This window comes from Schistocerca americana, chromosome 3 (genome assembly GCF_021461395.2).
Source record: "Schistocerca americana isolate TAMUIC-IGC-003095 chromosome 3, iqSchAmer2.1, whole genome shotgun sequence".
Classification (NCBI taxonomy): domain Eukaryota; kingdom Metazoa; phylum Arthropoda; class Insecta; order Orthoptera; family Acrididae; genus Schistocerca; species Schistocerca americana.
The window spans coordinates 247,585,554-247,608,398 of record NC_060121.1 but is presented as its reverse complement, the minus strand read 5'-3'; the positions used below and the strand labels follow the sequence as shown (position 1 = coordinate 247,608,398).

Here is a 22,845-nt window from a genome sequence, read left to right as displayed (position 1 = left end):
TTCACCAGACCTGTCTTCAATTGAGCACATAAGGGACATACATGATCACTCCAGCATCATGCACAGAGGGCATTAACTGTACCTGTATTGACTGACAAACTGCAACAGGCATGGAACTTCATTCCACAAACTGACATCTGGCACATGTACGTCACAATGCATGCACACTTGCAAGCTCGAATTTAGTATTCTGGTGGTTACACTGATTATTAATGTACCAGCATTTCACATTTGCAATTGCTTATCTTGTGCTTACATTAAACTGTGATCTCACACTGTTAATTACTTACGTATGTCAATTAAACAATGGAAACTCCAGATAGGAATATCAACAATGCAGGAAAAGACATATTGACACTTACTGTTAAGAAGACACATCAAGTTGCAGGCAGGCACAATTAAAAGACACTTACATAAACAGCATCTCAGGCCAGAATGCAACTATCATTTAGGAAGGGGAAGGAGGGGGAAGGAAAGGGGAAGGGATAGTAGTGTATGGGTGGGGAGAGAGACAAACACTGTCTGTTGGGGTGTGCAGGGTCCAGTTGCCAACAGGCACAGCATCAGGAAATTGTGGGGTGAGGAGATGGGAAAAAATGAGCAAAAAAGGAGAGGAGCAGGGCAAAACAGTCAGATGCACTGGCAGAGGGCTGCAAGTAAACTGTGTGGTAAATGAGAACGGGGAGGAGATGAAAAAACAGAGGGGGTAGAAATTGTAGTGTGGAGGTTGTGGGGTCAGCATGTTACTGGGATAATTATGAGAGTGGAGAATGTGTTGTAAGGATAACTCTAATCTGCACACTTCAGAAAAGCTGGAGGTGGGGGGAAGGACCCAGATGGCTTGGGTAGTGAAGCATCCATCAAAATCAAGTGTGTTATGTTCAGCCGCTTGTTGTGCCTCAGAGTGATCTACTTTACCAATGCAGCTACCCGTCTTTACCTACTCCTCTCCTTTTTTGCTCCTTTGCCCCCACCCCCCTGCCCCATAACTTCCTGATGCTGCATCTGTTGGTAACCTGGTCCCTGCATGCTCCACTAGACAGCATTCTTTTCTTTCCCCAGCAATATGCTACTATCCCTTCCCCTTCCCTACCTCCTCCACATTGTTGCTTGCATCCTACATGGTGGCTGCATTCTGGACCAAGATACTGTAGTTGGCAGTCGTGTGTGTGTGTGTGAGATGTGCCTGTTTCTGTGTGTGAATGGTGTGTGTCTCTCTTTACTGAGCAAGGCTGTGTTCAAAAGCTTTAAGGAAGTGTGTTTTAACTGGCCTGTATACAAGTTATATATGTTTCATAGAGAAAAGTACTCCCAAAATTTCATTACTCTACATATTTTTTTCTTGTTGCAATTTTTTCTGATGGTGTTGTTGAAACAACATGAAATGAAGTAGCTATATCTGTCATCCAAACTTAGTTCAACTAGATACCCAGCAGAGTTAGCTATGACATGTATAAATCATTACATGTGCATTATCAGACATAATTGACAATGAATCTTATTTGTTCTTAAAAAATCCTTATACACTGAAGTGCCAAAGAAACTGGTGTAGGCATGCTTATTCAAATACTGGTATTTGAAAACAGACAACACATGTATAAGACACTTGCAGTTTTCAATGCTGGGCCATCAACAAGTGTGAGCATGTGAACCATTCAATGAAACATCATTGAAATGGGCTTTCAAAGCTGAAGGACCACTCAAGTACCCTTGATGACTGCACAGCATGAAGCTTCATACCTCACCTTGGCCCATCAACACTGTCATTGTACTGTTGATGACTGGAACCATGTTACCTGGTTGAACAAGTCTCATTTCAAATTGTATCGAGTAGATGGATGTGTACGGGTATGGAGGCAACCTCATGAATCCATGGACCCTGCATATCAGCAGGGGCTGTTCAAGCTGGTGGAGGCTCTGTAATGGTGTGGGGTGTGTATAGTTGGAGTGATATGGGACCCCTGCTACATCTAGATATGACTCTGATGGGTGACATGTACACAAGCATCCTGTCTGATCACCTGCATCCATTCATGCCCATTATCCATTCCAACAGACTTGGGCAATTCCAGTGGGACAATGCAACACACCACACATCCTGAACTGCTACAGAGGGGCTCCATTACTCTAAGTTTAAACGCTTCTGTCAGCCACCAAAGTCCCCAGACATGAACATTGTTGAGCATATCTGGGATACCTTACAATGTGCTGTTCAGGAGAAACCTCCACCCCCTTGTACTCTTACAAATTTATGGACAGCCCTGCAGGATTCATGGTGTCAGTTCCCTTCAGCACTACTTCAGACATTAGTCGACTCCATGCCATGTGTTGTTGTGGCACTTCTGTGTGCTTGCAGGGGCCCCTACATGATATTAGGCAAGTGTACCAGTTTCTTTGGCTTTTCAGTGTATGTTGATAGAAATTTTCTGTGGGAACCATGTTAAGATGTGTCAGCGCTCAAGGTTGTCATCATTGTGAAAATGGTTGAGGAGGAGATGAGAATTTTCTGTTGTGAACAGATACTTAATTTTTTTCTCTTCACACGTCACTACATTTCAAAATGTAATACATTAGATCACCTATGTTGTACCTGAAAGCTCCTTTCCTCACTTAATTTATATCTTGATTTATTTCACATAGTTTTAGATTTTCTATAATGATAAGAGAATCTGTAAAACTGTCTCAGTAACACAACTAGTGAGAAGCCCAGTTCATGCTCTGACACATCAAGAGTTGGAGTTCTGTGTCACCACAAGTCACATGTAAAATACAGTGAGACAACATGGTATAGTGATACGCATATACACTGAAGAACAAAATCATTATGACCACCTGCTTAATAGCTTGTCTGTCTGTCTATGGAACAAAACACATCACTGATTCTGGATATCAGGGATCTGACAGTTTGTTAGTAGGTTTGTGGAGGTGTGTGGCATTTGATGTCTATAAACAGGTCATGCAATTTGTGTAGATAATGGGCTGCTGATTTGTGAAAGTGATGGTGTCCAACAGCGACACAAGTGGGTTCTGTAGGACTTACATCAGGAGAATTTGGTTACTGAGATGAACATGAGTTTACTAAAATGCTCCTTAAACCACTGTAGCTCCAGCTCCAAGACATGGAGAATAATACTGCCAAAAAATGACATCACTGTCAGGGATGACATCAAGCATCAAGGGCTGCAGATGGTTTGCAGCTGTCAATATGTCCTTGGTTAATATGAGGGTTGGAACTTAAATAGTGGCAACTATTTATTCACAACTGATACAAAAGAGTTACATGTTTGCATGTGTTACTGTCCTTCAAAGTAGTCACCAGTATTGTGTAGAACCTGTTGCCAGTGATGTGGAAGGCGTAGTATTCTGTTAGCAGAGCATATTCTGTTGCCCACTGTATATGCAGTTCTCTGGTATGGTTTAAGTCAGTTGTTGTTCATGGGTAGCTGGAAATTGCCATGACTACTGACAAGTGAATGTAAACTGCAGCAAATTAGTATGTTGGGAGGGCTACCGAGAGTCATGTACCAGAGCTACCAAAGATACCTCAAAGACTATCCTCTTCTGTGGATACTCTCTCCTCTGTAGCAAGTACAGCATGTATCACTACTCATTCATTTGACTGTGAATGGTGTGTCAATGGTAGGCTGAGGGGCACTATATACAGAAGACAAGGACCAGGGAGAACTAACCAACAAGTTCAAAGTGTTGTATTATGCTGAAACAGAAACTAACCTAGTGCGGCTCACTTCCCCTGTTGGTAAACAAGCTGTGTCCAGTGTCAAGGGAAGGCAAACACATAAGGATAGGTGTTGATAAATCATTGGCAGTTGAAATGTGTGGTGAATACTGGTACCTTTTGGAAATGGCAACAAGGGATGGAAAGGAGCACTGTGAGCACTCAGTATGCATGACAGGGAGCCTCATTCAACACATTTAAGAGACTGTTCTGGCAGCCATTGAAGGAGCAGGGTGCAACCAACTGCAGACTGTGATGAATGTTGTGAAAAACGATGCCTGTTGTCTGGGTTCAAAAATGGTTCAAATGGCTCTGAGTACTATGGGACTCAACTGCTGAGGTCATTAGTCCCCTAGAACTTAGAACTAGTTAAACCTAACTAACGTAAGGACATCACAAACATCCATCCCCGAGGCAGGATTCGAACCTGCGATCGTAGCGGTCTTGCGGTTCCAGACTGCAGCGCCTTTAACCGCACGGCCACTTCGGCCGGCTGTTGTCTGGGCTACAGTCGTAGTTTGATCATTACAGTGACTGGCAGAGAAGCTTGAGAATACCAGCCTTGATCACAGAGTTTATATGACACACACAATCTGCAGCATTATCCCCGGAACTGATCATGGTCCCATAATTCTGATTCAAGTGAATGGCTTGATGCAGAGATTGCAAAGATTCTATGACAAGCAAGGCTGTGACTTCCTAGACTTGTGCTGTAGGACAGAACTTTAAGGTCTCATTAAATAGATAGGGTGTATGCTACACTTCAGATACTGCTATCTAGGTGGTGGAGAACACAAAACCTTTTTAGATTAGGTGACTCTCCATCCAATCCAAATAATGATTGCTGTAGGGGACCTGTAAGTGTCAAAGAAATGCCCCCATAGGCAGTAGTATTAAAATCCCGGTGATCAACTGCTCAAACATACGCAACAAAGTGTTAAGAGTTTGAAATGCTCTTAAAAAGCAGTGAAGCTCATGTAACATTAGATATAGTAGACTGCTAAAGCCCAAAATTGACAGAGTGATATTTTTTTTGGAGAAAATTTAAGAATATATCAAAAGGATACCCTAGTAGGAAATGAAGGTGGTGTATTTATTGCAGCAGACAAGAAACTCAGATCTGTCAAGACAGAAGCCAAGCTGTTTGGACAAGACTCACATACCAACTGTGGGAATAAACATAACAGGATCCTTCTATTGATGATCAGACTCACATGCTACGTAAGTTCCCATACCATACTAAAATCATCACAGGAGACTTTAATCACCCAACAACCAATTACAGTAGCTGCAGTTTCCTTAGTTGTTGGTGTGACAAAACATCCTGCAAAATATTACTAAATGCCTTCTCTAAAAACTACCTAAAACAGACATTTAGGAACTCCACTCACGTTGGAAATATTTGGGATACAATGGCAACAAATGGACCTGACTTCTCTGAGGATGTTCACAGTGAAATTACCATCAATGTAGAAACAATTATTGCCAAAGTAAAAAAGGGCAAATAAAACAAGCAGAAGTGATCCACAAACCTACTATCTAATATACTTGCCATCTATTTGTTGTGAAATCTTAGAACATACAGAACAAGCACAAACATAATGAGGTATATCAAATAGAATGACCTCCTCCATGTGAACAGTATTTAATCTCAACACATTGAGCATATGAAACCATCTCCTGTTTTCTCATGTGACATCCTGAAAGCAGTGTATCAAGACAGTCAGGAAGATGCAATGTTTCTGGTCTTCTAAAAAAGGAAATTCATCAAAAAAAGTTTTGCATCACCTTGGTTCTGAGAGTTCCAGAACCTATACAGAAAATTGGAATACAGATCGACACAAACATCATTTCTGCCCCTTTTATTGCTCATGAAAACCACACATTGCATGTTGTACCACCGTACAGTGAGACCTTAAGAGGTGGTAGTCCAGATTGCTGTACACACTGGTACCTCTAATACCCAGTAGCACATCCTCTTGCATTGATGCATGCTTGTATTTGTCATGGCATACTACCACTAGTTCATCAAGGCACTGTTGGTCCAATTTGTACCACTCCTCAATGGCGATTCAGTGTAGAACCCTCAGAGTGGTTGTTGGGTCACATCGTCCATAAACATCCCTTTTCTATCTATCCCAGGCATGTTCGATAGAGTTCATGTCTGGAGAACATGCTGGCCATTCTAGTTGAGTGATGTCATTATCCTGAAGGAAGACCTTCACAAGATGTGCATGATGGGGGTGCGAATTGTCATCCATGAAGACGAATGCCTCGCCAATATGCTGCCGATATGGTTGCACTATCACTCAGAAGATGGCATTCACATATTGTATAGCCATTACAGTGCCTTCCATGACCACATGTCAGCCCCACATAATGCCACCCCGAAACAGCAGGGAACCTCCACCTTGCTGCACTTGCTAGACAGTGTGTCTAAGGCATTCAGCCTGACCACGTTGCCTCCAAACATGTCTCCGACGATTCTCTGGTTGAAGGCATATGCGACACTCCTTGGTGAAGAGAACGTGATGCCAATCCTGTGTGGTCCATTCAGCATGTTGTTGGGCCATGCAGCATGGTGTCATGGTTACAAAGATTGACCTCACCATGGACGTTGGGAGTGAAGTTTCGCATAATGCAGCCTATTGCGCACAGTTGAGTCGTAACACGACGTCCTGTGGCTGCACGAAAAGTATTATTCAATATGGTGTTGTTGCTGTCAGGGTTCCTCTGAGCCATAATCTGTAGGTACATCTACATCTACATCCATACTCCGCAAGCCACCTGACAGTGTGTGGCGGAGGGTACCTTCAGTACCCCTATCAGTTCTCCCCTCTATTCCAGTCTTATATTGTTCGTGGAAAGAAGGATTGTCGGTATGCTTCTGTGTGGGCTCTAATCTCTCTGATTTTATCCTCATGGTCTCTTCGCGAGATAGACGTAGGAGAGAGCAATATACTGGTTGGCTCTTCGGTGCAGGTATGTTCTCGAAACTTCAACAAAAGCCCATACCGAGCTACTGAGCATCTCTCCTGCAGAGTCTTCCACTGAAGTTTATCTATCATCTCCATAACGCTTTTGCGATTACTAAATGATTCTGTAACGAAGTGCGCTGCTCTCCATTGGATCATCTCTATATCTTCTATCAACCCTATCTGGTACGGATCCCACACTGCTGAGCAGTATTCAAGCAGTGGGCGAACAAGCGTACTGTAACCTACTTCCTTTGTTTTTGGATTGCATTTCCTTAGGATTCTTCCAATGAATCTCAGTCTGGCATCAGCTTTGCCGATGATCAACTTTATATGATCATTCCATTTTAAATCACTCCTAATGCGTATTCCCAGATAATTTATGGAATTAACTGCTTCCAGTTGCTGACCTGCTATATTATAGCTAAATGATAAGGGATCTTTATTTCTATGTATTCGCAGCACATTACACTTGTCTACATTGAGATTCAATTGCCATTCCCTGCACCCTGCGTCAATTCTCTGCAGATCCTCCTGCATTTCAGTACAATTTCCCAATGTTACAACCTCTCGATATACCACAGCATCATCCACAAAAAGCCTCAGTGAACTTCCGATGTCATCCACAAGGTCATTTATGTATATTGTGAATAGCAATGGTCCTATGACACTCCCCTGCGGTGCATCTGAAATCGCTCTTACTTCCGAAGACTTCTCTCCATTGAGAATAACATGCTGTGTTCTGTTATCTAGGAACTCATCGATCCAATCACACAATTGGTCTGATAGTCCATATGCTCTTACTTTGTTCATTAAACGACTGTGGGGAACTGTATCGAGCACCTTGCAGAAGTCAAGAAACACGGCATCTACCTGTGAACCCGTGTCTATGGCCCTCTGAGTCTCGTGGATGAATAGCGCGAGCTGGGTTTCACACGACCATCTTTTTCGAAACACATGCTGATTCCTACAGAGTAGATTTCTAGACTCCAGAAAATTCATTATACTCGAACACAATACGTGTTCCAAAATTCTACAACTGATTGACGTTAGTGATATAGGTCTATAGTTCTGCTCATCTGTTCAACGTCCCTTCTTGAAAACGGGGATGACCTGTGCCCTTTTCCAATCCTTTGGAATGCTACGCTCTTCTAGAGACCTACGGTACACCACTCCAAGAAGGGGGCCAAGTTCCTTCGCGTACTCTGTGTAAAATTGAACTGGTATCCCATCAGGTCCAGCGGCCTTTCCTCTTTTGCGATTTTAACTGTTTTTCTATCCCTCTGTCATCTATTTCGATATCTACCATTTTGTCATCTGTGCGACAATCTAGAGAAGGAACTACAGTGCAGTCTTCCTCTGTGAAACAGCTTTGGAAAAAGACACTTAGTATTTCGGCCTTTAGTCTGTCATCCTCTGTTTCAGTACCATTTTGGTCACAGAGTGTCTGGACATTTTGTTTTGATCCACCTACCGCTTTGACATAAGACCAAAATTTCTTAGGATTTTCTGCCAAGTCATTACATAGAACTTTACTTTCAAATTCATTGAATGCCTCTCGCATAGCCCTCCTCACACTACATTTTGCTTCACGTAATTTTTGTTTGTCTGCAAGGCTTTGGCTGTGTTTATGTTTGCTGTGAAGTTCCCTTTGCTTCCGCGGCAGTTTTCTAACTTGGTTGCTGTACCACAGTGGCTCTTTTCCATCTCTTATGATCTTGCTTGGCACATACTCCTCTAACAAATATTGTATGATGGTTTTGAACTTTGTCCACTGATCCTCAACACTATCTGTACTTTTGTCCACTGATCCTCAACACTATCTGAACTTGAGACAAAAATTTTGTGTCGAGCCATCTGGTACTCTGTAATCTGCATTTTGTCACTTTTGCTAAACAGAAAAATCTTCCTACCTGAAATCATTGATACAGTAACCGCTTTATGATCGCTGATTCCCTGTTCTGCATTAACTGTTTCAAATAGTTTGGGTCTGTTTGTCATCAGAAGGTCTAATATATTATCGCCACAAGTCGGTTCTCTGTTTAACTGCTCAAGGTAATTTTCAGATAAATCACTTAAAAAATTTCACTGGATTCTTTGTCCCTACCACCCATTATGAACGTTTGAGTCTCCCAGTCTATATCCAGCAAATTAAAATCTCCACCCAGAACTATAACATGGTGGGGAAATCTACTCAAAATATTTTCCAAATTATCCTTCAGGTGCTCAGCCACAACAGCTGCTGAGCCAGGGGGCCTATAGAGACATCCAATTACCATGTCTGAGCCTGCTTTAACCGTGACCTTCACCCAAATTATTTCACATTTCGGATCTCCGTCAATTTCCTTTGATACTATTGCACTTCTTATCGCTATAAACACGCCTCCCCCTTCACTGTCCAGCCTGTCTCTGCGGTATACATTCCAATCTGAGTTTAGGATTTCATTACTGTTTACGTCTGGTTTCAGCCAACTTTCTGTCCCTAGTACTATATGGGCATTGTGACCGTTTATTAATGAGAGCAGTTCTGGGACCTTTCTATAGACGCTCCTGCAGTTTACTATTAGCACATTAATATTGTTATTCGCTGTTGCATTTTCCCTACTCCTACCTTGCTGTGTCTCAGGAGGCGTCTTGTTGGGCCTAGGGAAGGAATTGTCTAACCTAAAAAACCTGCATGTGCACTCCACACGTACTCTGCTACCCTTGTAGCCACTTCCTGCGTGTAGTGCACACCTGACCTACTCAGGGGAACCCTACATTTCTCCATCCGATAGCGGAGGTCAAGAAATTTGCACCCCGAATCTCCGCAGAATCGTCTGAGCCTCTGGTTTAAGCCTTCTACTCGGCTACAAACCAGAGGACCGCAATCAGTTCTGGGAACGATACTACAAATAGTTAGCTCAGATTCCACCCCGCGAGCGAGGCTTTCAGCCTTCACCAATTCCGCCAACCGCTAGTATGAACTGAGGATGACTTCTGAACCCAGACGGCAGGAGTCATTGGTGCCGACATGAGCAACAATTTGCAGTCGGGTGCACCTAGTGCTCTCTATCGCCGCCGGCAGGGCCTCCTCCACATCTCTGATGAGACCCCCCGGCAAGTAGTCTGAGTGAACACTGGCCTTCTACCCTGACCTTTCCGCTATTTCCCTAAGTGGCTCCATCACCCGCCTAACGTTCGAGCTCCCAATAACTAATAAACCCTCCCCCCGTGTGTCTGCTCGGACCTTGCTGAAGGAGCAGCCACATGTCCACTCACAGGCAGAGCAGGTGATGCCACACGGCCAGTCTCCTCATTGACCCTCTGCCTCGTGCGCCGTGAACGCCGCTGAACCCGCCACTCCCCTTGGGGAGAGGGTGGCCCAACCGCGCCCGGTACTCACGAAGATGTCTCGACAGCAGGGACAGTGGGTGAAGCATGTAACACCTGTGGTGTACCATGCGATGCACCAGACTCCCCACTGCCGTTACGCTCAGAGGCAGCAGCCTGAAGACGGCTGACCGCGGACATCAACATGTTCAGCTGTTCGCAAACAGTGGCCAGCTCCCCCTGCGTCCGTACACAGCAGTCACACATCCTATCCATCCTAAGAAATCAATTTACTGTAGAGAGTTAATCAACTTTTAACTAAACCACTAATTCTCTAAAGGCGGCTGATAGTTGACTAAACTGTGGTTGCTAGACACTTCTTGTACAAAATAATGAAAATAGCACTACCCGTCTCTGGACTGTATTGAAAACAAACACTAGCACTACTGGCACTATGGCTGACTAAATGGACTCTCTCTACTGTATTCAAAACACACACAAAATCTATGGAACACTATTACTAGCACTCGACAATTAAAGCTTCCTAAAAGCAAAAACACATGGAAGCAGAAGTGACAAGTAAGAAAAATACAGTTAATACTTAAATTAAAGTAGCTCGCTGTACAGCAGACGTGAAGCAGACGGCAGTTACGATGACACTGACACTACTAGCACTATGGCTGACTAAACGGACTCTCTCTGACTGTATTCAAAACAAACACGAAATCTATGGAACACTATTACTAGCACTCGACAATTAAAGCTTCCTAAAAGCAATAACACATGGAAAAAGAAGTGACAAGTAAGAAAAATACAGTTAATACTTAAATTAACGTAGCTTGCTGCACAGCAGACTTGAAGCAGACAGCAGTTACGAAGACAGGTAGTGGTTATCCATTGCAGTAGTAGCCCTTGGGTGGCCTGAGCGAGGCATGTCATCGACACTTCCTGTCTTTCTGTATCTCCTCCATGTCCAAACAACATCGCTTTGGTTCACTCTGAGGTGCCTAGAGACTTCCCTTGTTGAGAGCCCTTCCTGGCACAAAGTGACAATGCGGATGCAATTGAACCACGGTGATGAGCATCTAGGCATGGCTGAACTACAGACAACACAACCTTCCTGGTGGAATGACTGGAACAGTTCATCTCTCGGACCCCTCCGTCTAATTGGTGCTTCTCATGCATGGTTGGTTACGTCTTTGGGCAGGTTTAGTGACATCTCTGAACAGTCAAAGGAACTGTGTCTGTGATACAGTATGCACAGTCAACATCCATCTTCAGGAGTTCTGGGAACTGGGGTGACGTAAAACTTTTTTTGATGTGTGTATTTGATCAACACCACACATGCATGCTCGTATTTGTCATGGCATACTATCCACAAGTTCATCAAAGCACTGTTGGTCCAGATTGTACCACTCCTCAATGGCGACTCGATGTAGAACCCTCAGAATGGTTGTTGGGTCACATTGTCCATAAACAGCACTTTTCAGTCTATCCCAGGCATGTTTGATAGGGTTCATATCTCGAGAACATGCTGGCCATTCTAGTCGAGTGATGTCATTACCCTGAAGGAAGTCATTCACAAGATGTGCATGATGGGGGTGCGAATTGTAGTCCATGAAGATGAATGCCTCGCCAATATGCTGCCAATATGGTTGCACTATCGATTGGAGAAAGTTATTCACATATCGAATAGCCTTTACAATGCCTTCTATGATCACATGTCAGTCCCACATAATGCCAACCCAAAACAGCAGGGAAGCTCCACCTTGCTGCACTTGCTGGACAGTGTGTCTAAGGCATTCAGCTTGACCATGTTGCCTTTATCAGGAGAAAGAAAACTGGCATTCTACAGATCGGAACATGGAATGTCAGATCGCTTAATCAGGCAGGTAGGTTAGAAAATTTAAAAAGGGAAATGGATAGGTTAAAGTTAGATATAGTGGGAATTAGTGAAGTTCGGTGGCAGGAGGAACAAGACTTTTGGTCAGGTGAATACAGGGTTATAAGTACAAAATCAAATAGGGGTAATGCAGGAGTAGGTTTCGTAATGAATTAAAAAATAGGAGTGTGGGTAAGCTACTACAAAGAGCATAGTGAACGCATTATTGTGGCAAGATAGACATGAAGCCCATACCTACTACAGTAGTACAAGTTTATATGCCAACTAGCTCTGCAGATGATGAAGAAATTGATGAAATGTATGATGAAATAAAAGAAATTATTCAGGTAGTGAAGGGAGACAAAAATTTAATAGTCATAGGGGACTGGAATTCTATAGCAGGAAAAGGAAGAGAAGGAAACATAGTAGGTGAATATGGATTGGGGCTAAGAAATGAAAGAGGAAGCTGCCTGGTAGAATTCTGCACAGAGCATAACTTAATCATAGCTAACACTTGGTTTAAGAATCATAAAAGAAAGTTGTATACTTGGAAGCAGCCTGGAGATACTAGAAGGTATCAGATAGATAATATAATGGTACGACAGAGATTTAGGAACCAGGTTTTAAATTGTAAGACATTTCCAGGGGCAGATGTGGACTCTGACCACAATCTATTGGTTATGAACTGTAGGTGGAAACTGAAGAAACTGCAAAAAGGTGGGAGTTTAAGGAGGTGGGACCTGGATAAACTGACTGAACCAGAGGTTGTAGGGAGATTCAGGGAGAGCATTATGGAAAGAAGTACAGTAGAAGAAGAATGGGTAGCTTTGAGGGATGAAGTAATGAAGGTAGCAAAGGATCGAGTAGTAAAATGATTAGGGCTAGTAGAAATCCTTGGGTAGCAGAAGAAATATTGAATTTAATTGATGAAAGGAGAAAATATAAAAATGCAATAAATGAAGCAGGCAAAAAGGAATACAACCATCTCAAAAATGAGATTGAGAGGAAAAGCAAACTGGATAAGCAGGGATGGCTAGAGGACAAATGTAAGGATGTAGAGGCTTATCTCACTAGGGGTAAGATACACACTGCCTACAGGAAAATTAAAGAGACCTTTGGAGAAAAGAGAACCACTTGTATGAATATCAAGAGCTCAGATGATAACCCAGTTCTAAGCAAAGAAGGGAAAGCAGAAAGGTGGAAGGAGTATATAGAGGGTCTATACAAGGGCGATGTACTTGAGGACTATATTATGGAAATGGAAGAGGATGTAGATGAAGATGAAATGCGACATACGATACCACATGAAGAGTTTGACAGAGCACTGAATGACCTGAGTCAAAACAAGGCCCCGGGAGTAGACAACATTCCATTAGAACTACTGATATCCTTGGGAAAGCCAGCCCTGACAAAACTCTACCATCTGGTGAGCAAGATTTATGAGAGGCAAAATACCCTCCAAATTGAAGAAGAATATAATAATTCAAATCCCAAAGAAAGCAAGTGTTGACAGATGTGAAAATTACTGAACTATCAGTTTAATAAGTCACGGCTGCAAAATACTAACGCGAATTCCTTACAGACGAATGGAAAAACTGGTAGAAGCTGACCTCAGCAAAGATCAATTTGGATTCCATAGAAATATTGGAACACATGAGGCAATACTGACCTTACGACTTATCTTAGAAGAAAGATTAAGGAAATGCAAACCTATGTTCCTAGCATTTGTAGACTTAGAGAAAGCTTTTGACAATGTTGACTGGAACACTCTCTTTCAAACTCTGAAGGGGTAAAACACAGGGAGTGAAAGGCTATTTACAATTTGTACAGAAACCAGATGGCAGTTATAATAGTTGAGGGACAGGAAAGGGAAGCAGTGGTTGGGAAGGGAGTGAGACAGGGTTGTAGCCTATCCCCAATGTTATTCGATCTGTATATTGGGCAAGCAGTAAAGGAAACAAAAGAAAAATTTGGAGTAGGAACTTAAATCCATGGAGAAGAAATAAAAACTTTGAGGTTCATCAATGACATTGTAATTCTGTCAGAGACAGCAAAGGACTTGGAAGAGCAGTTGAACAGAATGGACAGTGTCTTGAAAGGAGGATATAAGATGAACATCAACAAAAGCAAAACAAGGATAATGGAATGTAGTTGAATTAAGTCGGGTGATGCTGAGGGAATTAGATTAGGAAATGAGACACTTAAAGCAGTAAAGGAGTTTTGCTATTTGGGGAGCAAAATAAGTGATGATGGTCAAAGTAGAGAGGACATAATATGTAGACTGACAATGGCAAGGAAAGCGCTTCTGAAGAAGAGAAATTTGTTAACATCGAGTATAGATTTGAGTGTCAGGAAGTCGTTTCTGAAAATATTTGTGTGGAGTGTAGCCATGTGTGGAAGTGAAATGTGGACGACAAATTGTTTGGACAAGAAGAGAATAGAAGCTTTCGAAATGTGGTGCTACAGAAGAATGCTGAAGATTGTATGGGTAGATCACATAACTAATGAGGAGGTACTGAACAGAATTGGCAAGAAGGGGAGTTTGTGGCACAACTTGACAAGAAGAAGGGATCGGTTGGTAGGACATGTTCTGAGACATTAAGGGACCACCAATTTAGTATTGGAGGGCAACGTGGAGGGCAAAAATCGTAGAGGGAGACCAAGAGATGAATACACTAAGCAGATTCAGAAGGATGTAGGTTGCAGTAGGTACTGGGAGATGAAGAAGTTTGCACAGGATAGAGTAGCATGGAGAGCTGCATCAAACCATTCTCGGGACTGAAGACAACAACAACAACCATGCACTTATTACTAAATGCTCAATCATAAACGGTATCATTTGAGATTTGTGACTGGACTGAGATTTTCTTGATGGAGAGTGTACACTGTGTTCTCTTGGATAGAGAACAAGTGACAGATGTAAAAGTGAAACTTCCTGGCAGATTAAAACTGTGTGCAATGACCGAGACTCGAACTCGGGACCATTGCCTTTCACGGGCAAGTGCTCTACCATCTGAGCTACCGAAGCACAACTCACGCCCAGTCCTCACAGCTTTATTTCTGCCAGTATCTCTTCTCCTACCTTCCAAACTTTACAGAAGCTCTCCTGTGAACCTTGCAGAACTAGCACTCCTGAAAGAAAAGATACTGCGGAGACGCAGCTTAGCCACAGCCTACGGGATGTTTCCAGAATGAGATTTTCACTCTGCAGCGGAGTGTGCACTGATATGAGCTGATAGAGCTTCTGTAAAGTTTGGAAGGTAGAAGACGAGATACTGGCAGAAGTAAAGCTGTGAGGACCGGGCGTGAGTTGTGCTTCAGTAGCTCAGATGGTAGAGCACTTGCCCCCAAAACGCAAATGTCCCGAGTTCGAGTCTCGGTCGGTGCACACAGTTTTAATCTGCTAGGAAGTTTCATATCAGCGCACACTCTGCTGCAGAGTGAAAAATCTCATTCTGGAAACATCCCCCTGGCTGTGGCTAAGCCATGTCTCCGCAGTATCTTTTCTTTCAGGAGTGGTAGTTCTGCAAGGTTCACAGGAGAGCTTCTGTAAAGTTTGGAAGGTAGGAGATGAGATGCTGGCAGAAGTAAAGCTGTGAGGACCGGGCGTGAGTCGTGCTTCAGTAGCTCAGATGGTAGAGCACTTGTCCCCAAAACGCAAATGTCCCGAGTTCGAGTCTCGGTCGGTGCACACAGTTTTAATCTGCCAGTAAGTTTCATATCAGTGCACACTCCACTGCAGAGTGAAAATCTCATTCTGGAGATGTAAAAGTATTTTCAAGTATGTGTTAGGGCAGTGCTTGGAACTCTGTTGTTCATGTAACATATTAATGACTGCGCAGATAGTATTAATAGGTTCCTTGGACTATTCACAGCTATTTAGAATGAACCTGCATAAATATTCCATCAGATTTTGATCAGATTTAAAAGTGGGGCAAAGACTGGCAAGTTGCTTTAAAGGTTCAGAAAAATAAAATTGCATACGTAATAAAAATAAATAAAAAAATAAAAAAAAATTTTAAAAATGTTGTATACTATGGCTACATTATGAATGTTAATGTTGGAATTGATCAGCTTCAACAAATACTTAGGAGTAACAATTGGTAGGGATTTGAAATAGAATGATCACATAAGCTCAGTTGCATGAAAGTGGGAGACAGACTCCAGTTCATTGGTAAAATACTATGGAACTGCAATCAGTTTACAAAGGAGATTGTTTACAAATCACTCATGCAACCCATCCTATAAGTGTGTGGGGCCTATATCAAATAAGACTAATGGGGGGTACTGAATGGATACAGACAAGGCCAGCATGAATGGTCACAATTTTTTTGATCCATTAGAGAGTGTCACAAAGATGCTGAAGGAACTGGCAGATACTTGAAGACAGGAGCAAATTATCCCATGAAAGCCTACTTAGAAACTTTCTAGAATCATCTTTAAATGAGGAATATGGGACTATACTATAAGCTCCCGTCTATTTCTACCAAAGGGATGACAAAGACAAAATTAGACTAAGTACAGTGCAAACAGAGGCATTTAAGCAATCATTCTTCTCACAGCCCACATGCATATGGAACAGGAAAAAATCTTTAATATCTGGTACAGTGGAAAGTACCATCCACCATGCAGTTCAGAGTGGTTTACATTATGTAGATGTAGATGCAGCATAGAAGCTTTTGTCTACTATAAAGACTTCTGAATAGGTCTTGCTGTTTGCTAAGAGGCCTGTGTTGTACTTACCATCAGCACCATCTGATTGTAATTGAGTCACATGATTTTCATTGTAGATCACATTTTTTTGGTCTTGTTATTCCTCTGTTTGCATTATGTGTTTCATAATGGGCATTTCATACAGTAGAATACAATGAACTAGTGTGGCAGGATTCTGTGAGCTGACAGGATTAGGATACACGTTTACACAATAGTAAACAAAACATTATTTAATAACAATTCTTATAAAAACCATGTAAACATTTTCACAATTTTGATTCTTCATCACAATTAACTTGAGCAATTTTTTGACATCATCATAATTCATTATTTTTAGTGCAGATCAGTAGATTACACATCTATCTCAAATTAATGATAATGTGTGGCAGCACATATTAATATTAAATTTATGACACTGAAATGGAATGGATGAATGAAAAATGAAAAACAATATATGCATTTCAATGAGCATTTCTATGTGAAGGCTAATCTGTGAATGGCTACAGTACCACACATAAGCAGTTTGCTATGGATATTATTTATCATATGTCTGTTGCTCATATTTGTCATTCTACTTTTGAATATTTAAAATTAAATTTGAAGATTTTTAAGTAATTTTTTATAATGTAGAAAAGACTGAAAACAGTTTTGCCACAATCCTCTGAAAGCCACTGCACACTTATGTCAAACAACATTTTAATGTTTATTTTTTAAAATGTTTCTTAAATGTATTGCTCCTCATCTATTAGAGCTGCCAGAACCCAAAAGTCTTGGAGGATTGTTACTGAAATGAATGCTATCTGTTCATAAATGATAAACTATGATGAATTATGTACTGAATTTCATACTGTGTATCAAAGGTGTAATGAAATACTTGCTATAGAAGTTCTAAGAGTTCAGTATTTTTCATGGCATTTTTGCTACTGTAATATAATGCCACATTACAGATGGTATGCCATACCTATTAAAATTTGAAACTAAATGCTGTAAAATAATTGTGGTGAAAGACTGTGAAGCACTGTTGTGTGTCTGTTGGCTGTAAACCAGTAGAAAATTAGTCTATTCACCAAGACACAACATAAATGTCAAAATACACATCACAAAAGTCATTCAGCCTCTTCTGTCATTTACAGTCCTTGTCCTTCACTCTGTTGTTCTTAGTTAATAACTAACACTCATGCACATCACTATTTTCTCCATCAGATAACATTCACTTGTCTATTCACATAACATTGCTAACTCAAGGTGAGCAAATCTGCACACTGTCGCCATTCTGTGGTCCCAGGATGTTCTTGTTGGAAATGTGATGTTATTGATTGTACCAGTGGCCTAAGCAGCCACACTAGACTAGAAGCAACTTGTATGAGAGTAACCACAACGAGACAAAGGGATATTCCTGATGAAAGAGAAGACAAATGACCTAAAAAACAAAAATATGTTATATTTTAGTGAACTTACTGAAACTATAGTCAAAATAAAATACACATAACATAATGATGGTACCATACACATAATTATCAACATCTATTACAAACCATGTGAACAACAAAAATACATAATTACAATTAGCTAACACTAACTATTAAGCTTTATGAGTGAAACATGTGGAACATGAGGCAAACCCAAGGAACCTGCACTAGTGAAAGTGTAATGCAATTAACACAATGCATTCTGTAGTTGCTAAAATAACTAGCATACAAATTATTAATCAATTAATTTTTCATATTCATTCCAGAGCTGCATGCTACATAGGCAGTCATTGAGGAAAACAGAAGAAGAGACTGCAAAATATTCACAGCAAAGGATTCAGAAAAGATAAGAAAAGAAAACTGAAAGTGGGCTGAAAAAGAGAGGTGATGAGAAAAGTTAATAATGCAAATAAACTCTGCAATAAGATGGATGCAAAGCACCAACAAAAGACATTGGAAATAGGGTAACATACAACAACAAACTGACTGTGTTGGCACAGATTAATGCATACAATAAACTTCTTAACTGTGCACCTTTGTTATAATGCTGCCTCAGATACAATCAAGTTCACTCGAGAGGTGACACAGAAACAGTGATTTCCTGTGATTTATGTTACAGGGCCATAGGTTACACTACTACTGGGCGTTCCACTTAATCCTAAACATCAGCAGTGAAAAATTATGTAAATGCTTAAGTTGAGCAGTATTGCAGAAATATTGCTACAGACATAAATTCAACCTATACATTACCAATGTTAAGCAGCTGCTACAAACAGCGTTAATACCAAATGATCATTAAATTGCTATGAATAATATTTGGGACACTTGGAATATACTGCAATACCAAATGATCATTAAATTGCTATGAACAATATTTGGGACACTTGGAATATACTGCAATGCCCAACATATATCTCCTATTGAGATTTTGAGGACAAGATTAGATTAACTACAGAGGCATTTAAACAGTCATTCTTCCCACACTGCATATGAGAATGGAAGGGAGAAGACCATAATAACTGGTACAGTGAGACATACTCTCTGCCATGCATATCACAGTGGTTTGCAGAGTGTAAATGTAAAATTATTTATGCTTACTCACTAGACATTTAAAATTGTAGAATAAACAAGTATGCTGATACTATGAAACAATCTTCTGCTTCTTTAATTATATTCAGTTGTTGCTGTTCATATTCTATTTCTAGCTTAGTATTTACATTACTACATTGACATTATATAATCTTTATTTAATTAAATTTTGTTTAATTATAACAGATCCATTACTGAAGGAACTAAAAGAATTTTGTCACAGGATTTGAGTTGGAGGTGATCCTTGAGATATGAAGTATGGTGTAGAAAAAGTTCTCTGATTAGGTTATGAAGTGTTTAATGTTAGAGAGAACACTATCTCAGAATCTCACTTAAGATCATTACTTAAGCTGAGGAGCTGATTAAGGACTTCAGAACAGCCTGACAATAAACCAAACAGAAACAGTCTTCTGACAGTTTAAACAGCAAGAGGTAAATTTCAGAAGTACTCAAGCATACAAGATATTGGATGCATAAAACCTATATTTGGAGAAATTCAGTGTGGAATTATTACAAGTACATAAATGTTATTTGATATTTCAGATGGTGTTTTCGAATGTTATAATTAAACATAAATTCTTAGATGATTAATTTATTTCTGTCTGATGATGTTATGACTGATACAACATTTTTAAAGCTATTCATGTAATAATAGTTGGTGATACATTTTGATTTTCAAGAAATATGTAGGCCAAATATTTCATTTTAAAGGATATGCAGGTAAAGACAAATGTAACAGAAAGCCATTTCAGATTGCTAGCCTTCTCATCCAACCACTTATATGTATGGAATGAGTCAAGAAAGTAGTGACAGATGCCTATTCAAGTGCTGATTATGCAACTGTGTAACCACAAAAATATATTTAACATTAGTGTGGCGAACACTGCCAACAAAAAGTATTAATTGTGCTGGCCTATGGTGGCCTTTTCCAGCACACTGGCCAGCACTAGGGAACATTGTATCGCAAGTGCTAAACTAAGTGCACCTATGACAAGAGAAGACCAAGACACGCCCCAAAGCTATGGGCCAATAATGCCCCATGGGCAGCATGCCTATACGTCATTGACACCACTGACTGAGCTGTCTCAATCTCTCAATCTTAGTACCTCAGTAAATCACATCAGGACTCAGTTTGCATTGCACCTCAGTACCTCACTCTGTGCACCAGTCTTCCACAGTGATAGTCATTTCCTCGCACCTATGAGGGAACATAGTCATTTTATATAATTGTGATTTGGATACGGACAAGATTCAAGAATTAGTACACGTTATCTGATTGCTGTTATCCAACAAACTTCAGACTGGACATCATTGAAGATAAGTACTCAACTGGTTCCTGTAATAAAGTGTATTTTAACCATGTTTGCACTTTGTGTTGTGGTGAGAGGAAACCGGCCACCCACCTATCATACCACCCTCTCCTCATCCACCCAGGAACCACAAAACATTACAAGAGGGCACAGCCACAACAATAATAGTACTCAATACATGCTTAACAAGAAACAATAAGTAGAAGAACTGTCACTTAGAAATTAACAAGACTAGGAGAACGGGTAATTAATACTTTTACATTTCCAATATTCAGCTGTGATGCATGTACCACTGAATATCCATTCTCTTGTCACTGTCAGTCCATTCACTATAACTTCTAAGCCATGTTTTTACAACTTTAGTGTTGCATATAATTTATTATTAGGATAAATGTGCACAATTGTGCATAAGTTACATAAATTATATAGCTTTGTGATATCACACCTTGTTCATCACATTTCAGTATGCACATTTTTTATTATAAACAGAGTTCTACCAGTGATTTTACTCATTTTTTAGAGCCGGTCACATGGTAATGGTCACAGGGTTGGTCGCACAATTCACACACACAGTTACTGCTGGGGTCGTGGAAACTCTTGTTCTTGGATATTTTGTGTTGGTGTCCATGCACTGCTTTCGAATTCATCAGGTGTCAGAGTTCTTCATTTGTGTTGGTTCAGAGCCAGCCAGGGTGGCCGACCGGTTCTGGGTGCTACAGTCTGGAACCGCGTGACCACTACAGTCGCAGGTTCGAATCCTGCCTCAGGCACGGATATGTGTGGTGTCCTTAGGTTAGTTAGGTTTAAGTAGTTCTAAGTTCTAGGGGACTGATGACCTCAGAAGTTAAGTCCCATAGTGCTCAGAACCATTTGAACCTTTTTTTTTTTTTTTTTTTTTTTTTTTTTTTTTTTTTTTTTTTTTTTTTTTTTCAGGATCTGTTTGTCATTGCTTCTGTTGTATAAAAGTCCAGCCAAATTTCCTTTCTCTTCTTCTCTTTTTCATGTAGGAGTTTATTCGAGTTGTCAGTGGATGGGAGCCTCGTACATAGTTCCTCTATGAAAAAGGGTTCCCTGACGAGTTTGTATACTAGCCTCAACTTTGTGTGTTTTGAAACACCTAGGGCAGCTTTCAAGAAGCTTGATTTAACTGTTTCCAGAATCCTTAGGTCTTTTAGACTCAACTTTTCCCAGATGAGATCTATTCCATAGGTTGTGATGGGAACTATATTTGCCACGAACAAGGCCATGGCTGTTTTCAGTGACACTCTGGATGTTGCCTTGATGTCAAACATGGCTTTTGTGGCAGTTGCTGCTCAAGATTTTACATGTATTCAGAAAGATCTGGCAGTGCTTGTGTTACATATAATCTGCTGTTCTGACTTTCTTTGATTCCACATGTGTGCGTGTCTTGTCTTTCAAGTATCTTTGTCTATGTTTATTTGTGAGCTTCCTTGTTAATGCTTCTAGCCTGGACAGAGCTTTTCTCTGTTCTAGTCATTTCATGCAGCAATCTCCAGTATCATTCTGTACAACTGAACAATATAACTTGCTCATCAGAAAATCTGATGATAAACAGGTCGATAAGGAAAAAGTTTAAAGGTGCTAAGACTGACAATGGGGCTGAGTGCATTAATCACCTCCTTCACTGACATTTAAAGGAGAATGGTATTATCCATGAGAGCAGTTTACCATATGCATCACAGCAGTATGGTAAAGTTGAATCAGATCTACAGAGTAGAGTGGTCATGCAATGGTTATCTACTCTGGCCTACCATGGACAATTTGCACAGAAGATATCATTGTGGTAGTTTAGATAAGCCTTTATCCTGGTAAGCTCAATTATTATATCTTATTAATATTGTAGTGTGTCCTATTCTCATTTTGGTGGCCAAGAAATGTTTTCAGTCACTTTTGTTTATTCTAGAGTGAATTTTCACTCTACAGCAGAATGTGCACTGATTTCAAACTGCCTGGACATGAACCTGGAATCTTTGCCTTTCGTGGGCAAATGCTCCACCAACTGAGCCATCCAGCCATGACTCATGAGCTGCCCTAAAAACTCTACAGTGTTGATGAAGGACCCCTTCTGAATGTATCAACTACAACTATAAACAAAGTAGTAGCAGAATTCAAGATTGTTTTTTTTTATATCACAACTGATAATCAAAATTATTTTGTAGATTTATAAATCAAATGAAACCATGAAAGTCAGTATGTATTCATTTGTCAACTGCTCTTAGAAGACTTTAATATTCACAATTGCAAGCACAATGCAGCACCTATTAATGGCAGTTCCGAGCAACTGTTGGGATAATGCCCAATGGATGAAAATCACAGAAAGTGTTCTCTTTTGTGAGGC

General features: G+C 40.7%; 1 long non-coding RNA gene across 1 annotated transcript in view; it reads right to left on the bottom strand.

Annotated features, from left to right (window-relative positions):
* Positions 1-16,825: 16,825 nt before the first annotated feature.
* The window catches only part of LOC124606754, a 46,651-nt gene continuing 40,631 nt past the window's right edge, over positions 16,826-22,845 (bottom strand). The window contains exon 3 of the long non-coding RNA XR_006978720.1: positions 16,826-18,038. This is a non-coding gene — a long non-coding RNA (uncharacterized LOC124606754). The remainder of the gene's footprint in view (positions 18,039-22,845) is intronic.